This window comes from Rattus norvegicus, chromosome 3 (genome assembly GCF_036323735.1).
Source record: "Rattus norvegicus strain BN/NHsdMcwi chromosome 3, GRCr8, whole genome shotgun sequence".
Lineage (NCBI taxonomy): Eukaryota > Metazoa > Chordata > Mammalia > Rodentia > Muridae > Rattus > Rattus norvegicus.
The window spans coordinates 73,437,564-73,455,295 of NC_086021.1; the positions used below are offsets into that span (position 1 = coordinate 73,437,564).

Here is a 17,732-nt window from a genome sequence, read left to right on the forward strand (position 1 = left end):
TATAGCACCAGGAAAATTGATTCTCGGTCATTAACAAGAGGTACGATGCAGGCCCCACTGTAAAAATCCCCTGCATACAACTTAAATTTCTGGGGTAACATCCAACTGTGCTTCAATTCAATATTGGAAAAGCATTATAAATTATATTTATCTTAATTTATTTCTTACTGTAGAGAGAATACAAGAGCAGCGAAATAATATAAATTTCCTTGTAAAAGGTTCTAGCAAGTCATATATTCTAATTCACATATTTCCCCCAACAAAGACAGTATATGACCAACTCTGATTTTAAAAGAATCCAATGAATTAGAGTTATATATTCTCACGGGGTTAATAAAAATAAAGCACAGTGGGAGAAAATCGTAGTCCCAGGCTCCATAGTTGGCGATGGTAAAAGGAAGACCCAAAGTGAATCCAGTCTCCCCGGTAGGTCCACTTCTTCTCGAAGCATCTACTTTGCTTATGGTACCTGCCAATCAGTAATATTTAACATTCGGTCTGCCTAACCCCAATAAAAGCCTCACAAGTAATCTGCAGAAAAAGAGAAAGAGCAAGAAAGGGGGCCAGATTGTTCAGACAACTGAGTGTCTACTCTTGAGCTGAGAGGCTGGGCACAGCCTACCCACCTGCCCTGTCTGGTGCACAGTGGTCCCAGTTACTGAACTTGTTTAAATTTCCATCACAGCGCCCTGAGTTCGTAAGAAACAAATGAAAAAATCCTAGGTTCTACACCCTTGTCATCTGGACGCTGTTCACATCCCTGTCTGCCCCTAACCCCCTACAGCTGTCATCTTCCCTCTGCTTCAGTCACACAACGGCTGGCATGACCTGTGCATGGTCTCCCATGTCTAGCCACCCAAGACACATAGGTATGCTTTCTGGAGAAGGAAGCCTCCCATCTACCTCACACTGGACACGGAAGCACCACAACCGCAATGAAGTCTGAATAAGCCACACTCTGCAGCCCCCTCCCCTTCTCGCTACTTAACACATCGGGCACCATTCGATCTGAACTCTATCACGCTGCCCTCAGCTAATCCTGGGGGAGCCATCCTCCTCTGCAGGTAGGTTCAAGTCACTGGGAAGACTTCAGAAGTCATCTAATCGTCTGTGAACTTGTTGGGTACAGAAAGACCTACCAGGGAAAAGACTGTGGATTAGCCATATTCACAATAAAATATGAAGATTGTCTTGGGATAGAGGACTAAAGTTCTTAAATCATAGGGGTTAATTTTCTAAGAAAAATAAATAAGGCAGAAGCTTTAATACTTACAGGGCTTTGCATTTTTAGGCACTAATCATGTTATCTACATAATCGCTAAACATGAGGCCAAGTGTTCGGGTTCATACATATTTTTATCTCAAATCATGTACAGTTTTTTTTTACACATGTTACATGTATTAACATGTACAGTGATTCTACACCTTACTAATACCTCGACCCTTTAATAGTTTCTCATGTTATGGTGAACCCCCTGTAACCATAAAATTATTTTATTTGCTACTGCAGAACTCTAATTTTGCTAGTGTTATGAGTCATGATGTAAATACCTGTGTTTTCTGATGGCCTTAGGAGGCGCCTATGAAGGGGTCACGGCCCACAGGTTGAGAACCACTGTATGATATGACACAATTCAATGTTTTTAACACAAAATTGGTTTGTGTCATAGAGACCTCGGGGAGTAGAAAGAATGGAATCAGAATCCTTCTCCGAGGCGGCAGCTGAGCAAACTGGTAACCAGCATAGGGAGAGTTTCCAGGCTCCCACTGCACTCAGCGGCATTGCTGGAGTCACGGCTTAGGCCGATTCATCTCAAACAAAGAGATAAGGTGCAGTGCATGAGCCGCTTTTACAGGTAGAGGAGAGGAAATGTCTGAGATACTTAGTTCAGCTCTACAACTCCTCATGTGCTCTAAAAATGCTAATTTATACTGAGTTCTACTCTGGACACAACAAAAATCTGAGTCCTCATCTTCAAAACCTCTTAGAGAATGAATCATTTTCTTGGGGCTAGGCAGCATAATATCATTATTTTGTGACAGTCAAGGTCATCGTAGATACTGCTAATGAATGGGCGGCGATTACAGCAGGCCCGAGGTTCTTCTCCCATCTCCACATACAGATAGAAAGTGTGGCATTCCGGTTATAGTGCCATAATGAGGCTTAAAGTATTAATGACACATGTCTCGGTTAAAGATAAACTTCCATGGGATATTGTCTTCAGATTCCTAGTCTGAGTTATACTCTTACCAATGGCTGAGTCAATGATCTTATGGGGGAAGCCTTGTAACAGGTGAGACTGTACCCACGGTCTGAAGGGAAGAGGACAGAACAAGCTTTTGGTTTGTTATTCTGTGGTCCTTTCTGATCTCATGCTACTATGGGACCTCGCACTACTAACCTACCTTTCCTATCACTAGTCAGAGGTAATGTTGACAGGGCACCCAGAGCTGCTCCTGAGAAGCTGCCCAAGTTCTCTGCAGCCTGGATGACTGACTGCTTTTTCAGTTACTTGATTCCTATCCACAGCCCCACCCAGGTGAGGCCTCTCAGAGTGCACAGGGCTTTCCTCACTGCTCCAGCAGACCAGGTGCCTTTTCAGCTAGTCCTGAGAGCCTCCACATTTTTTTTACTGTTTAATCCTCATGGAGGTTCTAAAGACAGGAGACTGCATCCCTGAACCCCTGGCACCTGGAACTACCTGGCAGACCCCAGGTGGTCTAGGAAGATTTGGGTAACTGACCCCATAGCAGTGGAATGAATGAATGAATGAATGAATGAATGAGTGTGTTAAATGTTTGGATTAATACCAACACAGCACAGATTTCTTCTTTGAAGACAGTTCACTGCGTCAGTCTATTAATGACTTAAAGGGAAAAACAGAATTTAATGTGGATTTGGTACTATGTGATTTTCATGTTACAGAATGCTTTTAGTACCTGTAAGAACTGTGCAAGGGAGCCCAACTGATTTATGATTTGCAAGAAGGAATCTTACTAGATAATTGCTCCATAGTTCATTAATTATAACCCCTGCATCTGAATTCACCATGTAAAACAATATTAAGAGAATCACCCAATTCACTCTATTATAATATTTTATCAAATATATTAAATTAGAGTACTACATTTTACAGGCACCCAAACATATGTGGCGTTTTGTATTTATTGCGCATATCAGTAATCAAAGGAAGTGTGGGCTGCAAGGAAAGGAGGGGCTGAAGGGACCACCACTCGATCCTGGACTTCATCACCAGCTCACTGCTGCCGCTGTGCAAACCAAACCCTTCGGGGGTTCCCACCTATTCCTCCCCCACCCCATGTGATTTAAACCGTGACTGCTGTATTCTTTACAAGGAACTCTCAGCTCTTTGAGTGGGCCGGCCTCAGGAAGCCCTGTCTGATGAAGGAAGCCCTTAGGCAAGATGAGCCGGGCTGGGCTGGGGTACCCACAGAGGCACGAGAAAACGCTGAGTGGGCTGACCGAATGCTGACTGAACGCTGGGGCGAGCAACTCACAGCAGTGGTCAGTAGAATATAGGGAGACACACCACAGCATATATGGTCATCCGCAGAGTGCAGTCACCAAGTCACAAGGAGCATCGTCAACTCGAGGAGTCAACCGGTTCATTAGCTTTCTGAATGCTTATTATTTGGTGGCAATTTCTGTGCACCCGAGTGGACGCAGTGCTGTGCTGGTAGACGTCCTCAAATGAAGAGCATTCTTATAAGCCTAGTTAGCACTGAGACCTAATTTTTAGAAAGCTTCCAGCTCATTATACTTTTTGCTACTACAGCAGGGTGACTCAATTACAACGCCTTATCAGGCACTAAACTTTATATAACATGGGTTTGTGGTTGTTGGTAACTTGTCTCCCTACAGTACCCCTGCCTTCCTCTCTTTGTATGAGGCTGCAGACTGAACCCGGAATCTCACAAATGTTAAACAAGCTTCCACTGAGTTACGTCCCCAGCCTCACAACCTGTTTCTTATACAAAACTACAACAAGCTAAATAAACTACATAAAATCGGTCAGCTTTATTGAATAATGACCTTTATTATTTCTTAGGTGACATTGAGCTGGCCGAAAAAAACATTCTTTAATGAATTGTTTGTTTATTCATTAATATGTTGTTGAATTAGGTATTCTATACACTATGTTTATGCTATTTTCATTCTACTAGATTACACATTTATAAAAATATCCAACTTATTTTTATGAAGAAATTAAATATTTCTGAAAAAGAATCATTTTATTACTGTTCTCTAACAACAACCCTGAAGAAACTCCTTTCCAATCAACTAGCTACGTCAACATCTTTGTTCAGTGCCAGCTTCTAAACCTTGAGTTTACAGGGTTCTGTTCCACAGAACACCACTTCACCCTGTTACATAGGATACAAACAACATTTTTGTAATAAACATGCAAAGAAAACATTTTTAAACACTAATGAATATACTAAAAATCTACCACAGGAAAGCCAGATTCCACCTTCTGTCCATAAAATTTCAAAAGTTTTACAAGATGTACCACTGTAAATAAGAGGGGGGGGGGGAAATGTGTCAGTCCACTACACTGGACAAACACAGTACTCAGGAGTGTTTCCAGCAGAGATGTACAAAGGTTTGAGGATGAAGGACAGGGACAGAAGAGCAAGAGCAAACCACCTGGTGATGCTTCGATGGGCTAATCAGTCTCCTAAGAGAAAAGACAAGGCCACCAATCCATTTTTCAAACAGTTTGAGAAAGCTAATTGAAAATATTGCTCCTTCAAGGTTTATGTGGTATCTAAAACTTAAAAGCTTCAAAAATAATGTCGAAGTATAGTTCAAGGCCGGTCTAAACTAGACAGAGTGAGATCAGCAAGGACCATGGGAGATAGGAAAGCCAGTGCCAGGCCAGCCCTGCCCAGGCTGTCTGTCAAGAAGCTGGTTGCTGGGGCTGGGGATTTAGCTCAGTGGTAGAGCGCTTACCTAGGAAGCGCAAGGCCCTGGGTTCGGTCCCCAGCTCCGAAAAAAAGAACCAAAAAAAAAAAAAAAAGCTGGTTGCTAGCTTAAGTAAAGAGAGCCGTAAGGTCATAGGTCAGCTCCTGAATGTGCTTTATGCATTTATAGCGTTTATTCAGTAGACATCTTATGGTACAGTTCTAAGTTCTCTGCCCTGCGTATGTCTATGTTTACGTGTAAGTGCCACAATTTCAAGTGTGCAAGCCAGCACCTGTCGTTTATACATTCACATGGGTATCTGTCCAGCCATCCTCATCATCAACTTTAGAACATTTCCAATTACTGCCAAAGGAAGCTTGTGTGCCTATCAGCAGATATTCCCATTGCCCCGTGAGTCTCCCACAAGGCAACCACTCACCCGCTTTCTGCCCCCATGGATTTGCTCACTCCAGAGGGTGCACCAAAACAGAATCGTACAGTGTGTGGACCTCTCTCCAGTCCCTGGCTGATGATAGCTGAGATACTTTGGCCTGTGATGAATGGTGTGGTTATGAGCATTCATATGCATAGATTGTTATGCTTCCTATTTCTCTTCAGTGTGTGTCTAGCCATGGGATGTGGGAACCAATGTGCTAACCTACTGAAGAAATGTCAGTTTTCGGAAAGAGCCTCACCGTTTTATTTCCCTGTTAGCACTCACTATATGAGGGTTATTCCACTTTCTCCACACCCTCTCCACACTTATTGTCTGTCTTTTTCTTTCTGAATTTGTTTTGTATTTCTCTGCCTTGCATTGTGTTCTCTCCTGATTGAGAGTCTTTGCCCTGCACTAGCCACTGTAACAGACCACGGGCCAAAGCCACCAGAAGAATCTGTACCCTCCAGAAAACACCCTAACACACAGCATGACTACCAGGCCTCACCGGATCCTAAAACAGTACCCAGGCCAGCCCCTTCTGATCCTGCCAACTGTGACCGTCTTCCATCATAAACTTAGACTGCTTAAAACTCTCTTACCTAGAGCAATTTTCTCTTTGGCCTCAACGTCAAAAATAGCTGGGAGGCTTGGGTTCCGAACATAACAAAGATGCCATCTCATTTCCATCAAGGGAGCTCGGGGCCAAACTTGAGATCCACATTGAACAACACCATCGCCTAACACGCTGGTTTAAGAAGACACACCATCCATGTTCAACAGCTTTGAACCTCCAAAGGCAGGCGGCGACTGAATTTTTCCTGTGTGCTACACTGTGTAAACAGCGCCCACTCTCGGCTTTCTGCTCACTTCCCTATCCTTGTGCCCTCTGTCCCTTCTGCTCACCAAGTAAATTCTATGCCTTGATGGCTTATATCTTATATTCCCAGTCCTCTCTGAAATAATATGAAGTAGTACAGAAAAAACACCGGAATGTTTCCACGAAAGCAACAAAACAGCCTGCAGGGCATGTGGGTCCTTTTCCTGGCCATGCCCGTTGCTAGGCAAAGCAAAGAATCAGAAAGCACTGGCCTCTCTGTACCTTGGCAAGAGGGAAAATGTTTTTATAACATCCTAAATTGGACTCCCAAATAATCTGAGGAAAGGGAAAGATGGGTCCATCAGGATAGAGGAAGAAAGGACCCCACTCTCTGCACTTTCTCGAATGCACGCAAAGGTCACTCCTCCTAGAACACCTGTTAATGTCACTGCTCCACTTATGTATGTGTAAGATCTGCACATGCCCTTTGATGGCTGAGTGGTGCTACTCAAGGACAGAATAGTTTGAATTTCATGGCATGACTTAGTATGGCTTTACCATACTAAGGAGTAAGGTGACAACATGGAAGGACTCACTTATCCAGACAGAAAACCACAACCCACAAGTGAGTGTCAATCAGGTCAAATTGGTTAAACAAACAAACAAGGAAACAAGCAAAAACCTATGATACACACACACACACACACACACACACACACACAGAGCAACTACTATAGAAACACTAAGAGCTGTGTAGAAGCATGCCAGCTGGCATGGGATGAGCTTAAGTCTTTTATAAAAGGAAAAAAAACGTTCTCAGCACTCAGACTAGCATAGTGGCATGTGCTAAACTGTATGAATCCATCTGGATTTCCAAACACACATTCACCATAAGACAGGCCTAGGACAATGCTAGCAAGTAGTTAGTCCTCAGTGCTAGTATTCTTGGGCCAAGTCTACATAACCAGTTACATTTCTCATAATAGATACGTACTTTTTTTTAAACAAAACAATAAATTCAGTGTTCACATGGCCCTGGCCTCATTGGAAGGAAAGGGAAAATGAGGACAGACGCAATACAAGATATGATGGCTGTGAGACTGAGGGTCACTGTGGGCAGTCTATGGCATCATGGGTAAGACAGGATGGATGGCAGTGTGAGTAGTTTATGACAGCATGATATAAAACTGAGGGACAGCATGGGTAGTCTATGACATCATGGTGTAAGACGGGGGTCAGTGTGGGTGGTCTATGACATCATAATTCAGGAGCAAGGCAGGAACTGTGGAGCTCTAAGCATAGAAGGAGCTACACGTGTGTGTGTGTGTGTGTGTGTGTGTGTTTATATGTGTGTGTGTGTATGTTTTCGAGCCCAGGCTGAGGGATGGATGGTTGTGTGAAGGTGCAGAACCAGATTAAAGGAAGTAATTGTTCCAGAATATCCTCTGTCGTTTGTCTAAAATAGCATCTGTATAAGAACGAAAAGAGAGCTCTGTCGATGCTACACATTCTAATAAAGCTCACAGCTCCCCCAGTGCCCTGCAACCTAATATTCACCAGCAGCAGTGCAGGCTGGCATTCCCTGTGGGACAGAATCGAGCAATTCAGCCAATGGAAAACCAGCCCTGGACTGTACAGGAAACACGAAGTCAAGACAAAAAGAAAAGAAGAGAGGAGAGGAGAGGAGAGGAGAGGAGAGGAGAGGAGAGGGGAGGGGAGGGGAGGGGAGGGGAGGGGAGGGGAGGAGAGGAGAGGAGAGGGGAGGAGAGGAGAGGAGAAGAAAAAAAGAAAAGAAAAGAAAAGAAAAGAAAAGAAAAGAAAAGAAAAGAAAAGAAAAGAAAGGAAAGATAGATTAACACTCAGACAGTCTGAAAGCACACTGGTTTGTTTTCCAGTGGGCCTACTTCAGAAAATCCCCCTGTGGACATGTTATCTAATTGGCATAAATGGGCTGCCAAAGCGAAGTCTGAACTTACAAGCAAACTTCAAAAGCAAATTCAGAGTGACAGTGTACAGATAAAAACTTACTTAAAGGGAAATTTTAAAATAAGCATTTGCTACTACTTAGAGAGTGTCGATATTCTAAAAATACACAGTGCCTCTTCCAGAAGGATGGCATGCATTTAATCAAGAGGTTTAAGGGTTAATAACCAAAGGACATGAATCTGCATGAGGAAAAAAAATGAAACTGGTTGTGTCCTGCTGAAGGGCCATACTCAACCCAGAACCTTTCTTACTCCGAAATTTAAAGTAAAACTACTGTTTCCCTCAAAGGAGCAGAGAAGGCATCACATAAGGCATCTCACTCTGTGGAGCCCGTACACCTGCTGTGAGAACACGCATGCCGGCGCGTGAAGTCTTCCCAACCCAAGCAAAGAAGAGAGAGTATATCCACTTCACCAAAGCTTAGCATAAACGCAGAATCTCGAAGAGCGCAAGCTAATGTGACGAAAGCTAAAACTCAGGGAATTTGATCTTCCTATAATAAATCAACTACCTGAGAATAGTAGATACGTACTATCACCTCACTTTTAATTGAAAATTTCATTATTTGTCGTTATTTATTTATTATTAATATAATTAACATGAAATATTTTGTGCTTTTCCTATAAACACTAGTTTTGTGTTATTAAGCTATAAGTCAGAGGGTGACTATAATTTTTATCCTCAACTGTTATTCTCAAAGTCTCTAAATTCTGCCTCATTCTGACTAATCCCCATACAAAAACTGCACAGCAGAGTGTCTGGCACTCGTGAGAAGCCTCCAGTCTTACATTTGAAAGCGCTTCACATCAAGGTCTGTACAGGGAAATGATTTGCAAGGTTTGGGGAATCTGGGGCTTCCTGGAAAGGTGACTAATCTCACTTACCGTGTGCCTACTTGAAGGAGGACATCAGTCCTGGAGACATTACGCCTAATTCCAGTTAGTGCATGGCCCAGGCCATTCATCTGTCAGCCTTTGTAAAGCATTAGAGTGCAGAATAAGCTGAAACACGCAAACAAAGGAAGCTCGAACACACCGACTCACTAGACTCACTACTTGGCCTTAAATCTATCATTTCATGACCTCCACATACAAGCTGTGGCACTCGTGCACACATTTGCATGCTACCTGCATGCATGCACACACGCGCACACGCACACACAATTAGAGTTTTTTAAGCTGTCCCCAGAATGCCATTTCACACCTATATATTTGTGTTGAACTCTGAAACACAAAGCACTAGTTGTAACAGCTGCCTCCCCCGTGCCGCGCAGGTCCTGAGGTGGTCCTGAGACGATAACGCTTAAGAAAATAACCCCACCTCCCCCACACTGCTGAAAACGTTACTGGGAATCCTATTTCTTGTCATTCTACCAGGTAAGAATAGCTACTATCCACACTGCTCAGAGAGACTGTGTCCTAGATCCACACCGGGAGAACTGTTCACTCTTCCCTACAGCTTGAGTCAAGAGTCCGGGTCACTCACTTCCCACGGCTCTGGCTTTTGCGCAAACGGGGCTATGGTGGGTGAATCTGATTTAGGAACCATAAATGTGTGTGGTCAGAGTTTTTCCCAGTCAACGAAATTTTAAATGTTGTCACAACCGATTCATCGACTCCAGCAAAATCCAGCCTACTGTAGGCAGCATGTTGTTCTTGAAACCACCCACTGGACACACACCCTGTCTAACACATTGTCTGGAATCTCTGAGGCTCGTTCATAACCGCTTCAGTTAAATGCAAGCACTGCTAAGTTATGGAGCCAGTTAAAGTGCTATCTTGACCTCACTTTTGCAAAACCATTTTCCTCTGGAATATTCTCTCACAGTAATCGAGAAACAGAGGGTGATTTTGTTAATGTTCCAAAGTTAAAAGATTTGGGAGCAATAAACACTGCTCCTCTCTCCAGAGGGCTCTCCGTTGGTCTTTCAAGGACTTGAACTTTCTACCGAAGACTTTAATCTTTCTGAGTACATCAATACACATTAGCTCTCCATTTTTAAATCCACACCATGAACACCTTACTTCTGTCACACTATTCACATGCCCACTCGTGTAGAAGATGACTCTTACTCTAGATAAGATACACAGGCTCACATATCATTAACAAGCACTAAAATTCATGCACACTTACTCTGTTACAATTCCGTTTAGCAATCAAGACTCTATTGAGAAGCCAAGCTTTGGAGAAGTCCCATAACTTAGAGTTGAACCTTGAGGAACCAAAACTGGGCCCTGGAAAGCCTGCCTGCAGTTACATATTTGGTATACGGTAACTGTAGAGAGCGGCGCGGCGAAACAAAGATGGCGCCGACATCCAGCCTTGTCTGGATATAAACGACTTACTGCGCATGTGCAGGCTTGTCCCCTTGCTAGGGCTCCCTCTAGTGGTGAACAGCGGTACTGCACATGTGCGGTTTATTCACCAGGTGTTAGTTGACCGTTAATATGCTAATGAGGTGATTCATTCTCCGCCAATCCCTGGAGGACAAGTAGTGGGGTGATCCAAGCCCCACCAATCCCTGAGAGATAATTAACATACTGCTGTCTATATAAGCCGAGCGATTTTGCTGCTCGGGGTCCCTGTTCAGAAGAGCTGTAACACTGAGAAGAGCTGTAACACTGAGAAGAGCTGTAACACTGAGAAGAGCTATAACACTGAGAAGAGCTGTAACACTGAGAAGAGCTATAACACAGTAAAGGCTTGCTCACAGAAGAATCCTGTTGCCGCGCGTCGTTCTTGCTGGCGGGACATTGGGCGCGCGACAGGTAACCAGCATAGATTTTATAAATCTAAGTAATGGACCATAATAATCCTCAGCTTAGAATATTACTGTAGCCACACACATGCCTTCCTGGCTGATCACTGTCATCAGCATGAACTCTGGTGACTGCCTCTTTGTTTGTAGGGTAAGCCTTTTGCCAACTGAGCTAACTCTCAACCCGTCTCAAATGTTTTGCCTTTTACTGAAATTCTTTTAATCATTAGGGAAAGAAGCTGAGTGTGTATGCGTTGGATTATTTTATTATCATCGTCATTATTATTATCATTATTATTGCTGATCATCTCGTCTCAGAGCTACGATTTAACAGAAACCTCCCTCTTCCACGTAGACTTAGAACATACCACAATCAAGGTTTATTGCAGTCCCAGGGTTGATTTCTACACCAACCTACCCCTACTGAGACACACTGTGCATTCTTGAGTCTTTGCATGTGAACTAAATTTGAGAACAATCTTGCTGAGTGGCTTAGATTGCCTTGTGAAAAACTTGGCCTTGGAACAATTCTGTTGCTGTCAATCATCTGAGGGTAGATGCCTGACTACTTGCAAGGTGAGCCTGGTTTCTCTGTCCATTTGCTAGGTTTTCTTCAATGTCTTCTATTAAGTTTATTCTTATGGCTATCCAAAAGTCTTATAAAATCTGTTCAATTTAGTGAGTAAAAATTGCACCACAAATAAATAATATCCTATTCTACCTTCCACTTATAAAACTATTCAGCCTATTTTCTGTCTTGGCTCAAGTTTAGTAAGTTACTTTTTTCTTACTATCTATCTTGCCTAGATAGCTGTCATACAGCACTTCATAGCATATTACAGGTTTTCAAAATACCCACAGAAACCATAATTTATTAGCAGCATCTTTGCTGCTGCTGTTTCCAGTGCACTAATTTGGGCTCATGCTTCTATCAAGTTCTCCTCTTTATTTTCTGCAGTTAACACTGCTCATTTTCTGTGTCAAATTAGATGCCTAGCTGGTTAATTTTCATGTTTCTTCCTCCTACGGTTCCTTTAATGCAGGTCTATTAAGTATAATTTTTCTTGGCTTTAATGTTTAAAAAAACGCGTTTCATTCTCACCTTTGAATTTCCTCCCAATTCTCTGAAGGTATTAAGTTATTCCTTCATTTCCGGGGCTATCTGCAGTCAGCTCGGTATTACTTCTATACAGGTGCTCCTCTGTGCTTCTTCCCATGGTCCTCCCAAGTCATCCTCCCAGTCCAGCTGGGTTTTATAACTTTAAACCTTTGTAATTCCATAGTTTTGCCTCAAGGTTGAAAGGGCAGATTGTCTTTGTATTTGTCCGTTGTTTTGGTTTGCTTTGTTTTTCAGACAAGGTCTCTAGGAGCCTACACTGGCCTTGAACTCACTACTTAGTCACTAGCCTTGAACTTCTGTTTCTCCTTCCTTGACTCCCTAAATCCTGGGCTTATAGGCATGTGCATTTCCAGGTAGCTAATATTTCTTTTTCTTCTCATCACACTCTTTTTCCTGTTTCTGCAGACTGAGAGATCGGGTAACCTCTAGAAAGTTAATCAGATGTGGTCTAAGTTTTCCGTTGTGCTCTCTCTAGGAGCACAGTGAAGCGGCACAGTCGTTCCTTGTTCTGTCCTCCGGACCTTCAGTCTCTCTCTTTAGCTTTAAATTTCCTGTCCCTGTGTAGAGCTGCACACTTGATAAATTCTCCATTCCACTAATCGTCTCTTCAGTGAGGTTTAACCTAACCACAGAATCTTTCATCTTTCTAAGCCCTTCCTTGGGTGTATTTCATGTGTGTGTGTGTGTGTGTGTGTGTGTGTGTGTGTGTGTGTGTGTCCTTGTGTTGTGTTGGTTTCCTAATGCTAACAGGTGTTTCTTTTCTAAAAATTAGTATTTATTTCTCAGATCTCTTGCTCAATAGGGAATTTTGTACCTGGTTCACTTTCATGGGTCTTTATTTTTTTTAATTTCTGTAAGCATTTCACATGTGGCTGTTTACACAAGATACAGAATATAGACAAAGTAGGTGCCTACAGAACTAAACATCTCCATTTATCAGCAGAACAAAGTGTTCCTTCAAAGACTCAACTTCTGCCAAAGGCAAGCAACACCATCCACCTATGAACACATTAGACATGCCTTTTCTATATGAAACTTCTACGTGTTTTTAAACCATCACGCTGACTACACAGTCCTTCCTTACATTGCTGAGCAGGGTCAGAAGCACAGGTCCCTTTGCATGGTGACCAAGTGCAGACTTGCGCTCTGTCTTGCCAACACTGCCCCTTCCTTCCATCTGCCTCCACTTTCAGTTGAGACCAGAAGGAAACCGTTAAGTATAACCCATGTATAAAGCAGATCCTGTCCCACAGAGTATCCCTCCTTCCACAACGGCAAAACCAGGGTCCTTGTCTGTAAACAGACACTGGATCCTAAAGAAGGGGAGACACCACCACCACTGTCAGTAAAATGGCCAGACTCATTTCTCTCTCATATGTAGACACCGCGGGGAAAATAACCTAAAGCAAAATTAATTTCATAGGATGAGAAATTTTCTCATAAATTCAAAAAGTTCAAAATATCTTTTTGAATCTCTCTCCCTCCCCTCCCTGAGGGTGGGGGTGTTGCTGAATCCGGAGTCTTGAACATGTTAGGCAAACGCTGCACCACTGAGCCGCACTCCCCAGCCCTCCAGGATCTCTCTAAACTGCACTTCTTAATCCACCTGAAGTTTCTAAGGCACTTGGAAGGGAGTGGGATAAGGCACTGTGTACAACACTCCTCAATTCCACTGAGGGTGGGTGGGCTCTGCCTTCTCATCACCTAAACACAAACAAGAAACAAGAACACCACTGGATCTTTACAGGGGTGGGTTTGACAGGCATCGGCCCAACCTCCCAGTAAGACAAAATCAGGCTCACCGCATCCACACTTGTTCTTCTGGTCAACATCTATAAAGCCCCAGTTTTATCATGATGCCTACCAAGCACTAAGACCAGACAACCAAGCGGGGTGGTCCAGAGTCTTAACCAACTCGAGGTCCAGCATTGCTTCTGCCATCTGACTGCAGCTTAAGCAAGGTTTTCTTTCAAAAGCACTGAAGTCGAAAGCAGGAATCCAAGTCTTAGGCACTGACCCTCTCCCTCTTCAAGCCACTCGGCATCTCCTCTTGTGATCATTAACCTTGCTCATCAACCTGACTGGATTTAGAACCACTCTGGAGCTGGTGGGTGAGGCACATGGCTGAGGGGTGGGGGTGGCTGAGAGGGTGTTTCCTGAGAGAATTAACTGTGAGGGGAAGAGTCACACTGAAAGTTGTGATGTACCCCCAAGGTCTGGAAGCTAGACAGAATAAAAACATGAGGACAAAACCAACTCGGTGCTGATCTCTCTCTCTCTCTCTCTCTCTCTCTCTCTCTCTCTCTCTCTCTCTCTCTCACTCTCTCTCTCTCTCTCTCATCTTAAGGACCCACAAACCAATCCTTTTGAAACAATGCCACAAAGAATTGCCTCTCAAAGGCACAGCCACCCATCAGTCGTCCTCAGGGAGGGGAGAAAAAAAAAACTCTTAAAGGTCCAACACCCACCAGCTTCAACTCTCTGCAAGCCTCACCTCTTAAAGGTACCACACCCTCCAAAGAGTGCCACTCTGGTGAGAAGCCTTTGAATCACTCTGGACAGCACAGTCCAGATCCCAACTTTAATGGGCCGTGCTCTGGATCTGATGATTGTGATTCTCCAGGTAGAGGGCATGGCTATAGGCGCTGCTGGTTACAGAATGGCTTTCAGTGAGGAGCGGACAGGAAGGGGAGAAGCAAACATCTACAGGAGAGGTAGCAAAGAGGAACAGTAGGAGTGCCATAGAACTAGCATCTCAGAAGACTTTAAGGCAGTGGTTCTCAACCTGGTCGCAACCCCTTTGGAAGTTGAATGACCCTTTCACAGGGGTCACATATCAGATATCCTGCATATCAGATATTTGCATTACAATTCATAACAGCAGTAAAATTACAGTTATGAAGCAACAACAAAATGATTTTATGGTTGGGGGTCAGCACAGCATGAGGAACTGTATTAAAGGGCTGCTGCGTTAGGACAGTTGAGGGTCACTGCTGTAAAGAAAAGGCTGCTTTAGTGGTATTTGTTACTGAAAAGAGATAGATTCTGCTAGGGGTTGGCATTATTTAATGAATAGGAGATGGCAATAACTTAAAAATTCACCAGCAATGAAGAAAGTAGAATTTTACAATTAAATCAGAAACAGAAACAAAAAAAAATAGTGGCTCTACATAGCCTTCAGTGACTCAGGGTCCTGAGAATGAAGAGTTTTACATCAAAACAAGATCACAGCTGTTGGGTTTCTGCACTCCACACACATAGAAAGAGAGCAGGGGTGACGTTTTCATCAATATCCTCAAAAAACAAAAGGTAAGTGTGGTGTGATAGTTAAATGCTTCCGTGTGCTCCTCGAGTGTACAATGTGCAACCCTCCCCTACTCGGTACTCCCACATTCCCAGAGAGATCAAGAAGGCTGCAGGGAGGGCTCCTATGAGTCTTGGGTTACAAGGTAGAAGCACTGGACTTAGGCAGCCATGTCTCTGCTTCAAACAAACAAACAGACCAGGAGGTTGGGGAGGTAAGCCTGGTGGTTTGTCCCAGGTTCAGAGCCAGCCAAGGCTGTCTCAAGGCAACAGTTACTCAGACAGCCTGAACAATGGTTTTAGTGGGGAAGAGGAACTCCCCATCTCTAAGAGACACGGTGCTAAAGATCAAAGGTGCCCAGAGTCATGAAACCAGCATGTGACCACAGCAGATAACATCAGAAAGTTCTCTGTGGATGCGGATCATGCCAGACACCAGGGTCAGTGCAGGCAGCTGACAGGGCCTCAGTAATGAGCCCTGGAAAGGTGTGAGTCAGGAGATGATGGAAGGGCCCGGCCGCACTCTCCACTTGCAGCTGCTGTATCATTTGTTTGCTTTGCACAGAGCAGATTACAGTGACAGAGCAAGGAGAACAAATACCTCGAAGCAGTGCACTCCAGACGGTCCCTACATTGGCCCAACTCCTTATGCAGAAACTAAGCCGTGGGACAGAACGGCCCAGAGTCCCTCACCACCAATCTCCCATGAGCAGGTCGGTCTGTGTTAGGATAAGGCACACTTGAATCTTGTATCTGTCCTCTACTTACCGACAGTTTCAAGGTTGGAAATCTCTACAGAATAGCTAACTACAGCTCTAGGAGAAAGTCAAAATAAGCAAATCTGCATTACTGACTGCAATGCCAGATACTGAATACTACACATGGGATGGTTCATACTGGGCCTACCTGACTGGGTAAATAGTAAGGTGGTACTTACAAGTGTGTCTGTCCGCCTATCTGTGTAAGCAATGCGTGTCTGTCAGCCTGTCTGTATAATAAGGTGATAGACCCTGTGCCTGCCTGTGTAAATAATAAGGTGGTACTTACAAGTGTGTCTGTCTGTCTGTCTGTCTGACTGTGTAAGTAATGTGTGTCTGTTTGCCTGCTGTGTAAGAAGTATATCTGTCTGCCTGTCGGTGTAAGCAATGACTGTCTGTCAGCCTGTCTGTATAAGTAATAAGGTGGTATACCCTGTGACTGTCTATTTATGTAAATAATGTCTGTCCACCTGACTGTGTAAGCAATGTGTGTCTGTCTGCCTGTCTAGATAAGTAATGTGTGTCTGTCTACCTGTCTGTGCAAGTAATGTGCTCTGGCTGGTTGTCTATGTAAGTAATGTGTCTCTGTGTGTGTGTGTGTGTGTGTGTGTGTGTGTGTGTGTGTGTGTGTGTGAGAAGTATTACTTGACAAGGACCCCAGACTAAGATGTAGATTTAAATAAAATGTCTTACATTTTAAGAATCGGTAAGGCACTATTCATGAATAATCATAGGCCATTTTTAAATAAAACAACTTCATTCCTTGGAATGTATCCTAACAAACAGATAGCATTTTAGCAGTAATGCATACACAGTGATGCTCAGCCCTCTGTAGTTAAAATAGCCAATGAAATATTATATAGCCATGAAAAACGATGATGAAAATCTCTCTAAAATGAAATATTATGTAGCCATGAAAACGATGATGAAAATCTCTGACAAATGTATGAACCAACATCTGAAAATGTGGTAATAACACCTTGGGATGCACGTAACATCTCCTGCAGATAGAGGGAGGAACACTTCCAGTCAGAGGGCGTAGCAGAGTACATGGAACTCAAAGGTCAACAGACCTGGAGAACTGTGTCTGGAAGGTTAAAAGAGGCCACGTAGTCAAGGATTCCGGTTGGTAAGTCTACAAATCAGAAGCAACAGTCTGCTAGTTCCACAAGGGGCTCAGAGCCAATACACACACACACACACACACACACACACACACACACACACACACACACACACACCCTTTCTAGCCTGGCCAGCTCATTTCAAGTGTGAGCTCAACTTCAGGTATACCACACTGCTCAGCTCAACTGCTGCCTAGCAGGCTATACAGGGCTCCTTCCCTTTGTGTTTGAGTCTGGGAAAGTAAATAAAAGTTCTCAGACACTTTTAAATCAGCATTTGAATGTGTCAGCAGTAATTAAAGAGCAAGCTTCAAAAAAAGAATTTGTTATCAAAGCAACCTTAATTAAATGGCTGAATTTCGAAGATCTTTTCTAAAATTACAAAATAATTCTGCCTTTCAAGAAGTCAGTCGTGAACTTCTAATAAACCAATCACATTTGATTAGCTCCGAACAAGGAGAACCACATCCTTCCCCCTTTTTTTCTGTGTCTAAACTTGT

The 17,732-nt window shown here is 43.5% G+C and overlaps 1 protein-coding gene across 6 annotated transcripts in view; it reads right to left on the reverse strand.

The window, feature by feature from the left end:
• Stk39 (serine threonine kinase 39) overlaps positions 1–17,732 on the reverse strand; it is a 266,876-nt gene that overhangs the window by 116,042 nt on the left and 133,102 nt on the right. Inside the window, exon 1 of one of the 6 annotated variants that reach the window (XM_063284419.1) lies at positions 10,515–17,566. The gene's annotated coding sequence lies outside the window, so the exon portion shown is untranslated. 6 annotated transcript variants of the gene reach the window in all.